Below are 12,012 nucleotides of genomic sequence, written 5' to 3' on the forward strand. Positions count from 1 at the left end.
TAGCCCTCAGACAAATCGATCCCCAATCACACAAAAATTGGTCCATATCAAGTTCATAATTCTATATAGCCCACATATAAGCGACCCCATATTTCAATTCTGGCTCTCTACGTACCGTGCAAAAGTCCATATCGATTCGTAATTATTTTTATACATACCTTTTTTGTCTAATATATACCACGTATGGACTAACTCACAATTTCGAAAACGATGTTAAGAAGATACCACAACCCAATTAATTCGATTGTGGATGACAGGCCATGGTGGAGGGTACATAAGATTCGGCCTGGCCGAACTTACGGCCGTATATACTTGTTTTCATTGAAAGTATTAAATTTGAACAAAATCGAAAAAATTAAATCCGAAAAATCTAGTCTCTACGCATATAAAATGGAAATTAACTGATTGGTGATCACATTGCCAATTAAAAACCCCGAAATGAATCTATAAATTTCAGCTCTTGTTAAAAATTAAAAAAATTAATTAAGCCATTTTAATTGACATCCTTTTCCACTTTACCTATCTATATTTGTATATATCTGTTACAAACTGAACGATCAAATGAATATATTTTCCACTTTTTATATTGCGATGAGCACCTTTGAAAAATTATATATCGTTAGGATTTTCATGCAATGAGTTTTTCCCCTACTGATTACATGTCCACCAAATATTTATTTATTTTATTTCTTTGTAGTTTTGGCAATTTTTCGTGTGATCATGTCTTCCTTTGTCTGTCGATTTGGCATTCAACGCATTATCACATGGCATCTTGTTTTATATCACATCACATCTATTTTTCCCCACATATATATCGTACTGTCATATAGATGGACATAGCGTATAGAATAAACACAATTTGCTTTTGTTTTGTCGTTGAGCTTTTCAGCTTATTGGCTATAGACTATGCCTTGGTTAACTGATGGTCGTTGTGATGGCCTTTTGCTTTTGACAATTGGTGTGGCCTTTTTAAGCTTTTCCACTTTAAGTCAATGCTCATGGGCTTTTTGGATCTTCTCATGGTCTGTTTTGATTGTTTGAGGAAATTTTCGATTTAACAAAGTTATAAACTTTTGAACTTTGTAAATCATTAATATACCCAGCACAAAAAGCGTCACCAAAAAAGCAATGAAAATGTTCGTTACGGATCCGGAAGTGGTGCAAAATTGACGCAAAAGCGATGAATTTAACATGGGCTTTTCATAGGACGGAAGTCCTCCATTTCAACCACCGTTGCACTGAATTTGCATCACTTCTTTAGGTGTAATCCGAATTCAATGTTTTGGATGCAAATTAAGTAAGTTCGGCCAGGCCAAAGCTTATGTACCCTCCATCATGGATTGCGTAGAAACTCTTCTAAACACTGCCATCCAGAATCGAATTACTTAAGTTTCGGTAACGCTTGCCGATGGCAAGGTATCTTAAAACCTCCTAACACCATCTTCTAAATTGTATGTAAGTCCATACGTGGTATATATTAAATCAAACAAGATCGATCCAATACGTATATAATTCAGTTTGACAAAGTAGACATAAAATTTTGACAAAATTTTCTACAGAAATAAAATTTTAACAAAATTTTCTATAGAAATAAAATTTTAACAAAATTTTCTATAGAAATAAAATTTTCACAAAATTTTCTATAGAAATAAAAATTTTGACAAAATTTTCTATAGGAAGAAAATTTTGACAAAAATTTCTACAGAAATAAACTTTTAACAAAATTTTCTATAGAAATAAACTTTTGACAAAGTGCTCTATAGAAATAAAATCTTGGAAGATTATTTTTGGCTCGAGTGGCAACCATGATTATGAACCGACTAAAATTTGAACAAAATTTTCTATAGAAATAAAATTTTGACAATGATGAACATTTTATTATGAACCGAATAAAATTTTAACAAAATTTTCTCTAGAAATAAAATTTTGACAAAATTTTCTATAGAAATAAAATTTTGGTAGATTATTTTTGGCTCTAGTGGCAACCATGATTATGAACCGATATGGACCAATTTTTGTGTGATTGGACCAATTTTGGTATGGTTGTTAGCGACCATATACTAACACCACGTTCCTAATTTGAACCGGATCGGATGAATTTTGCTCCTCCAAGAGGCTCCGGAGGTCAAATCTGAAGAACGTTTTATATGGGGGCTATATATAATTATGGACCGATATGGACCAATTCTGGCACGGTTGTTAAAGATCATATACTAACACCATGTTCCAAATTACATCCGGATTGGATGAAATTTGCTTCTTTTGGAGACTTCGCAAGCCAAATCTGGGGATCGGTTTATATGGGGGCTATATATAATTATGAACCGATGTGAACCAATTTTTGCATGGTTGTTAGAAACCATATACCAATATCATGTACCAAATTTCAGGCGGATCGGATGAAATTTGTTTCTCTTTGAGGCTCCGCAACCCAAATCTGGGGATCGGTTTATATGGGGGCTATATATAATTAAGGACCGATATGGACCAATTTTTGCGTGGTTGTTAGAGACCATATACCAACATCATGTACCAAATTTCAGCCGGATCGACTGAAATTTTCTTCTCTTTGAGGCTCCGCAAACCAAATCTGGGGATCGGTTTATATGGGGGCTATATATAATTATGGACCGATGTGAACCAATTTTTGCACGGTTGTCGGAGACCATATACCAACACCACGTACCAAATTTCAGCCGGATCGGATGAAATTTGCTTCTCTTTTACGATCCGCAAGCCAAATCTGGGGATCGGTTTATATGGGGGCTATATATAATTATGGACCGATGTGGACCAATTTTTGCATGGTTGTTAGAGACCATATACCAACACCATATACCAAATTTCAGCTGGATCGGATGAAATATGCTTTTGTTAGAGGCTCCACAAGCCAAATCTGAGGGTCCCTTTATATGGGGGCTATACGTAAAAGTGGACCGATATGGCCCATTTTCAATACCATCCGACCTACATCGATAGCAACTACTTGTGCCAAGTTTCAAGTCGATTGTTTCGTTCGGAAGTTAGCGTGATTTCAACAGACGGACGGACGGACGGACGGACGGACGGACGGACATGCTTAGATCGACTCAAAATTTCACCACGACCCAGAATATATATACTTTATGGGGTCTTAGAGCAATATTTCGATGTGTTACAAACGGAATGACAAAGTTATCCCCATCCTATGATGGAGGGTATAAAAATTCTGTGATATTTTGTCAAAGAAATAATTTTTTATATTTTTTTATAATTTTTAATGGATTCTAAGGCTTGACGGAAACGTTTGACCTGAAATATTTTCAAAATTCCACAATTTTTTCAGATTGGATTTAGCATTTTTAAATTTAAATGATTTGTACTATTTTAGGAATTCTTACTCGGGTTTTAACCTATTTGAAACAAAAAAAGTTAAAATTATCTATTAAAAGAAAGAAAAAATCGAGTTATAAAAACTTGAATTAAAAGAACTTCCCGTGTAGTTAAAATAAAGAACATCATTGGGAGCGCATCTTCTGAAAGTGCTTTTAAAGTTGTGCCTTTGGAAGAACTTCCAAATTTTTTACTGGGATAGATTATTTTCTTGCCAATTTACGGAGGCTTTGGTGGATCCAAATAGTTTTCACTATATGTCAATTTTTTAGTTCAAGCGAATACCATATCAAACCATGTTTCTTCCTTTGGTGATGATATAAAAATTTTGATGACATATGATATGTGCCCAAAAATGTATTCACAATGTTTTTCTAATGAATCCCTACTCTTAAAATCGTAAAATGGGTCCACAAAAAAATATGTCAAAATTATCCATCATAATTAAATTTTATGTTTGACCATATGTCATAATTTTTTAGATAGTCTTCATATACCTATAAGACAATTTTCAAAAGCATTAAATTCATTCACAAAAATTTCAATGAATAGTTGAAATAAGAATACAAGTGTTGTGCCATTCATTGACATTTAAACAAACTCATTCACCAAATATCCATTTTTATAAAATATTCCAAAAAGCCGCATCGAATGTTAAACCACAACTTGACCTCAAGTAGATAGCGATGCTTGTATCATAATCATCGTTGCCAGAAAACAGCCTCAAGTCCCTAATCGTGGCACTTGACCAATGATATGGATGGATGTCCATAATTTTAAAATTCAAAAAATCATCCGCTAGCATAAGAAAATTTGTTTTGAGGCTCAAAGAAAAAACACACCAACAGAAATCAAAGCACTCAGCGAAAAAACAAAACCACAAAAAAAAGGAAATATACCAAACCCATAATTAAATACTTGAATCTTGACAACTGACTTGGAATGGAAATTTGAATTGTTAACATGAGCCGTGTGTCAGTCGACCAATATTAGCTTCTTCAAAGAAATAAACTAAACCCGAAAAAAATAATCTACAGAAAGTGGTACACGTGATATCTTTATAGATTTTACTTAGATTTATGTAAAGATGAATGATGGATTCGGATGGATGGTACAACTTTTGTGTTTATGATAGACTGTGTGTTCATCGTAAACATATAAGTGTTCTACAAAGTTTTCACATATATTTGACCTCTTTGGGTTGATTTAAAATATTGACAAATTGTCAACCGAACAAGCGATTATTTAATTAGTAATTACATTTAACATACACTGAAAAAAAAAATATTGTCGTGAGGTCAAAGATTTCATATCTTTAAAATACGAATGCAAATTTTGCTTAGCATAGCAGACGCATTCCTCTAATATAAAGTTTTTTTCCTTGTCCAAAAGTCGATAAACTTTTTGATGAAGTCGTATTGTCCTTATAATTAAGTGATTTCAATTAAAAATGGGTATCATAACATGAAGGGAGCCACCGTGGTGCAATGGTTAGCATGCCCGCCTTGCATACACAAGGTCGTGGGTTCGATTCCTGCTTCGACCGAACACCAAAAAGTTTTTTAGCGGTGGATTATCCCACTTCAGTATTGCTGGTGACATTTCTGAGGGTTTCAAAGCTACTCTAAGTGGTATCACTGCAATGTGGAACGCCGTTCGGACTCGACTATAAAAAGGAGGTCCCTTGTCATTGAGCTTAACATGGAATCGGGCAGCACTCAGTGATAAGAGAGAAGTTCACCAATGTGGTATCACAATGGACTGAATAGTCTAAGTGAGCCTGATACATCGGGGTGCCACCTAACCTAACCTAACCTATCATAACATGAAAGTAAAAATGTTTGGGATAAGGTCAACTTGACTTTAATAATTCAGAAAAATTCTTTAAATTTAATGAAATTGTCTTTAAATTTGTTGTCTTTTTGCATCTTGACTACAAAGCAAAAAATCGTTCAAATATAGGACATGTTTTTCAACACTTTGTAACATTTCAATAATGTTATGAAAGCATTAAAATTCACTAGAAAAGTGGCGGAAAATTTTATCTGGTATTCAAAATGCTTGATACACATCGATTATCTGCAGAAAGGAGAAATGACTTACAGGACTAGAGTATGCTTAAAATGTCACTTCATTTTTGCTGCGGATGGTGGAAGGTATAAAAATGACCACAATTTGACGTACACTCAAAAAGAGTTTACTTTGATCCAAGGATTTTGACCTTCCCTTAAGGATTTTGGTATTGATTCCGAGCCAAAGATGTGCTTCTTTAAAATAAAGAAATTTTTTAGCGACCTATCTGGCTGCAAAAAAAAAATCGCTTCTGTAACATATACCCCAAACACATTTTGCTTCAAGCATATATATTTTCAGGATTGGTTCAAACAAAATATTGTTTGTATTGTTCAAACATATTATATTTCATCTTAGGGCATACACTGGTATTAAAAATTTTTAATAAAATTTTATTTGTGTGAATATATTTTTAACGGGCCAATTGGTTACTTCCATTATTTTACTTGCAGCATACTCTCTAGGTCTCTCTTTCTAAACACATATATATTTATAGGCTATTTCCAAATTAATATATGTTTGCATCTAAGCATATTATATTTACAAAATTTTATATCCCAAACATAATATGTTCTAACATATTAATATATATGCCCCAAACATGTTATGCTAGTTTATAAACATTATTGTGTTAAAAAATTTGAGTTCCAAACATATAATTTTTACATCCAAACATATGAAAAACAGTCTTTTTCATCCATATAGGACCAATAAAATTCAAATTAGGATACAGATCTCATTTATCTTTTCGCGGTTTACTAATAAAGGTACTCACGTATAAACAAATGCCACTTTAAAATCCAAATTACAACGGATACTTCAAAGTAAAAAATGTTTTCTTCATTCCAAAAAAAAAAAAAAAACAAAAAAAAAAAACTTTTAACCAAAGACGCAAAATCCTCAAAATAAGTGGTAGCCTATACTTTAAGGACAGTTTCTTTAAATCAAAAATGTGTTTCTTTAATTTAAGGAATATTTGCCTTCGTTCAAACACATGCGACTTTATTAGAGGGACGCAAATTTCCAAAATTTGTGTCCTAAATTTAATATTTTTATACCCTCCATCATAGGATGGGGGTATATTAACTTTGTCATTCCGTTTATAACACATCGAAATATTGCTCTAAGACCCCATTAAGTATATATATTCTAGGTCGTGGTGAAATTCTGAGTCGATCTAAGCATGTCCGTCCGTCCGTCCGTCTGTTGAAATCACGCTAACTTCCGAAAGATACAAGCTATCGACTTGAAACTTGGCACAAGTCGTTGTTATCGATGTAGGTCGGATGGTATTGAAAATGGGCCATATCGGTCCACTTTTACGTATAGCCCCCATATAAAGGGACCCTCAGATTTGGCTTGTGGAGCATATTTCATCCGATCCGGCTGAAATTTGGTACATGGTGTCGGTATATGGTTTCTAACAACCATGCAAAAATTGGTCCACATCGGTCTATAATTATATATAGCCCCCTTATAAACCGATCCCCAGATTTGGCTTGCGGAGCCTCAAAGAGAAGCAAATTTCATCCGATCCGGCTGAAATTTGGTACATGGTGTTGGTATATGGTCTCTAACAACCATGCAAAAATTGGTCCACATCGGTCCATAATTATATATAGACCCCATATAAACTGATCTCCAGATTTGGCTTGCGAAGCCTCAAAGAGAAGCAAATTGCATTCGATCCGGCTGAAATTTAGGACATGGTGTTGGTATATGGTCTCTAACAACCGTGCAAAAATTGGTCCACATCGGTTCATAATTATATATAGCCCCCATATAAACCGATCCCCAGATTTGGCTTGCGAAGTTTCCAAGAGAAGCAAATTTCATACAATCCGGTTGTAATTTGGAACATGGTGTTAGAATATGATCTTTAACAAGCGTGCCAGAATTGGTCCATATCGGTCCATAATTATATATAGCCTCCATATAAAACGTTCTCCAGATTTGACCTCCGGAACCTCTTGTAGGAGCAAAATTCATCCGATCCGGTTCAAATTAGGAACGTGGTGTTAGTATATGGTCGCTAACAACCATACCAAAATTGGTCCAATCACACAAAAATTGGTCCATATCGGTTCATAATCATGGTTGCCACTAGAGCCAAAAATAGTCTACCAAAATTTTATTTCTATAGAAAATTTTGTCAAAATTTTATTTCTAGAGAAAATCTTGTTAAAATCTTATTCGGTTCATAATAAAATTTTTATCATTGTCAAAATTTTATTTCTATAGAAAATTTTGTTCAAATTTTATTCGGTTCATAATCATGGTTGCAACTCGAGCCAAAAATAATCTACCAAGATTTTATTTCTATAGAAAATTTTGTCAAAAGTTTATTTCTATAGAAAATTTTGCGAAAATTTTATTTCTATAGAAAATTTTGTTAAAATTTTATTTCTGTAGAAAATTTTGTCAAAATTTTATGTCTACTTTGTCAAACTGAATTATATACGTATTGGGTCGATCTTGTTTGATTTAATATATACCACGTATGGACTTACATACAATTTAGAAGATGGTGTTAGGAGGTTTTAAGATACCTTGCCATCGGCAAGCGTTACCGCAACTTAAGTAATTCGATTGTGGATGGCAGTGTTTAGAAGAAGTTTCTACGCAATCCATGATGGAGGGTACATAAGCTTCGGCCTGGCCGAACTTACGGCCGTATATACTTGTTTTTTGTTGTTTTTTTGATGCAAACATTATAAACTTTATTTTAATTAAAATTTAATTATTTTAAAGAAATTTGTCCTTAATGTTTTGTAAATTTCGCATCCTAAAATTTAGGTTGCGTAATCTTTAATATTTTTTTCAGTGTAGTAAACATTGAGTTACTAGCACATGAACTGCATGCTTTTCACGTGGACCTTGCAAATCTACGCTTGAGTTTCAGTGACGTATGGGATAGACCCCACGACCCACGGTATAATAGTAGGGTAAAAGTTAGAAGAAAAAGTTCTCTTACGAGAGTTCCTTCAAATTTTGTTCACGACTCACGTGATTCACGCGTGAATCACGCATGTCACGAAAATTTCGTGTCACGCGCACACCTCTAGACTGACGGCGTTTCACATTGTAATAAAACCTCTTAGAGAAGCTTTGAAACAAAAATGTCAGCAGCATTACTGAAAGGGGATAATCCTCCGCTGAAAAAATTTCGGTATTCGGTCGACTCAGGAATTGAACCCACGACCATTTGTATGCAAGGCGGGCATGCTAACCATTGCTCCATGGTGGCTCTCTCCCTTTCCTTTGCGTACTCTAAATGCTAGCTAATTTTTTTCCTACCAGAAATATTGATTTTAGATGCCATAAAATATATACCGATCGACTCAGAATTACCTCCTGAGTCGATCAGCGCTTGGTGTCCGTCCGTCCGTCTGTTCATGTATTTGGTGTTCGCAAGATTCCGGTCGCAATTATTGACCGATTTTGCTGAAATTTGGAGGATGAACGCTATTGAATTTCGAAGAAATCGGATCAAATTTAGATATAGCTCCCATATATATGTATCGCCCGATTTCGACAAATGGGGTCAGATTTCGATCATTTACTAACCGATCGGCGTCAAAATTCGGCCACAAAGTAATTTAAGTGTGCCAAATTTCATCGAAATCGGTTCAGATTTAGATATAGCTCCCATATATATGTATCGCCCGATTTTCCCAAATTCGGCCATAAGTCTCTTATAACCATATTTTTGACCATAGTGGTCTAATTTATTAACCGATCTTACTTAAATTTAGCACAAGGTAATCTCCTGTAATATCAACAAAACCTGCAAAATATAATCCAAATCGGTTCAGATTTAGATATAGCTTCCATATATATGTGTTGCCCGTTTTTGAAAAATTTACTTATAACTTTATTTCTGACCATAATAGACTTATTTAGTGCCCGATCTTACTCTAATTTATCACTTCTGTGGTATCATCCAAATCTGGAACATATTATCAAAATTGGTTCAGATTTAGATATAGCTCCCATATATATGCATCGATCGATTTTCCCAAATTTGGCCATAATACTCCTATTTATTAGCCAAAGTTGCTCAAATTTCAAATGTATTAGCGGATCGTATTTAGACTTACATGTATCTATTACATAAATCTTTCGCACTATTTTCAGAAATTTGTATTTATTACCCACATTAATTGAGCGATTTCCTCTTTTTATACCCTAAACCACATAGTGGTCAGGGTATAATAAGTTTGATCGGCCAAAAAATGTGCCTACCAGAAATATTGATTTTAGACCCCATAAAATATATACCGATCGACTCAGAATCACCTCCTGAGTCGATCTAGCGCTTGGTGTCCGTCCGTCCGTCCGTCTGTCCATGTATTTGTTGTTCACAGGATTCCGGTCGCAATTATTAACCGATTTTGATGAAATTTGGTACAGGGAGTTTTTTGGGCACAAGGACGAACGCTATTTTTGGAAGAAATCGGATCAAATTTAGATATAGCTCCCATATATATGTATCGCCCGATTTCGACAAATGGGGTCACGTTGCGCGTTTTTTCAAACGGATGTCACCAAATTTGGCAAAAGGTAATCTTTTCCATCGCCCTTCAAGTCTGCAAAATTTCATCCAAATCGGTTCAGATTTAGATATAGCTCCCATATATATGTATAGCCTGATTTTCCCAAATTTGGCCATAGAACCCTTATTTATTAACCGATCTTACTAAAATTGGCTAGATCCAGTCCTAACTATATGTGCAAAATTTCATCGAAATCGGTTCAGATGTAGATATAGCTCCCATATATGTATCACCCGATTTTGAAAAATTCGCCCCTAATAACCTTATGTTTGACCATACAGGCCTCATTTCTTAACCGATCTTACTCAAATCTTGCACAAGGTAACCTTTTGTGGTATTAATCAAACCCGCAAAATATTATGCAAATTGGTTCAGATTTAGATATAGCTTCCATATATAGCATCGCTCCATTTTCCCAAAGTTAGCCATAGTACTCTTATTTATTAACCAATGTTACTCAAATTTCAAATTTTGATGTACTAGCCGATCGTACTAATACGTACTTGTAGCTCTTACATTGTTCGATTTTTACAAATTTGAATTTTTTACCCACACTAATTTAACGATTTTCTCTTTTTTAATAATGGGCTCAATATTAGTGACATACTAACTCCGTAGGCGCAATATCAACACAGTCAGTGTTGCTAGAAGTAGGGGAAATTCCCTATATATAGGGTTTTTCTAATATTTACCGTCTTCTAGGGACGTAGGGCCACAATGTAGGACACTTTCACTCAACACAATTTGTAATAATTTTTACATTTTGGTGGCTCTAGGGGAGGAAATTACACCCCAAAAAAAAATCGCTTCTTTAACATATGTTCCAAACATATTTTGCAGGAAGCACATATATTATTGGATACTGCCGAAACATTAATATGTTTGTTTTATGTGAACATATTATATGTTTGGAAGCATTTTGAGGTCAAAAATATTATATGCTTGGAAGAATTTTTCCCAAGTACGATTGTGCTCATTTCCTAACATACTCGTAATTTTCACTTCCACGAAATATTTTAGTTCTTGGCACCTTTTTCTGTAATACAAATAATGTTGAAGAAATTATTCACTTTTATAAATTTTTATACCCTCCACCATAGGATGGGGGTATATTAACTTTGTCATTCCGTTTGTAACACATCGAAATATTGCTCTAAGACCCCATAAAGTATGTATATTCTGGGTCGTGGTGAAATTCTGAGTCGATCTAAGCATGTCCGTCCGTCCGTCCGTCTGTCCGGCTGTCCGTCCGTCTGTGGAAATCACGCTAACTTCCGAACGAAACTAGCTATCGACTTGAAACTTGGCACAAGTAGTTGTTATTGGTGTAGGTCGGATGGTATTGAAAATGGGCCATATCGGCCCACGTTTACGTATAGCCCCCATATAAACCGATCCCCAAATTTGGCTTGCGGAGCCTTCCGGAGCAGCAAAATTCATCCGATTCGGTTGAAATTTGGTACGTGGTCTAAGTATACAGTCTCTACCAACCATGCAAAAATTGGTCCATATCGGCCCATATAAACCGATCCCCAGATTTGACCTCCGGAGCCTCTTGGAGGGGCAAAATTCATCCGATCCGGTTGAAATTTGGTACCTGATGTTAGTATACGGTCTCTAACAACCATGCAAAAATTGGTCCATATCGGTCCATAAATATATATAGCTCCCATATAAACCGATCCCCAGATTTGACCTCCGGAGCCTCTTGGAGGAGCCAACTTCATCCTACCCGATTGAAATTTGGTACGTGGTATTAGTATATGGTCTCTAACAACCATGCAAAAACTGGTCCATATCGGTCCATAATTATATATAGCTCCCATATAAACCGATCCCCAGATTTGACCTCCGGAGCCTCTTGGAGGGGCAAAATTCATCCGATCCGTTTGAAATTGGGTACCTGATGTTAGTATACGGTCTCTAACAAGCATGCAAAAATTGGTCCATATCGGTCCATAATTATATATAGCTCCCATATAAACCGATCCCCAGATTTGAACTCTGGAGC

The sequence above is a fragment of the Haematobia irritans genome, chromosome 4 (assembly GCF_050003625.1).
Source record: "Haematobia irritans isolate KBUSLIRL chromosome 4, ASM5000362v1, whole genome shotgun sequence".
NCBI lineage: Eukaryota > Metazoa > Arthropoda > Insecta > Diptera > Muscidae > Haematobia > Haematobia irritans.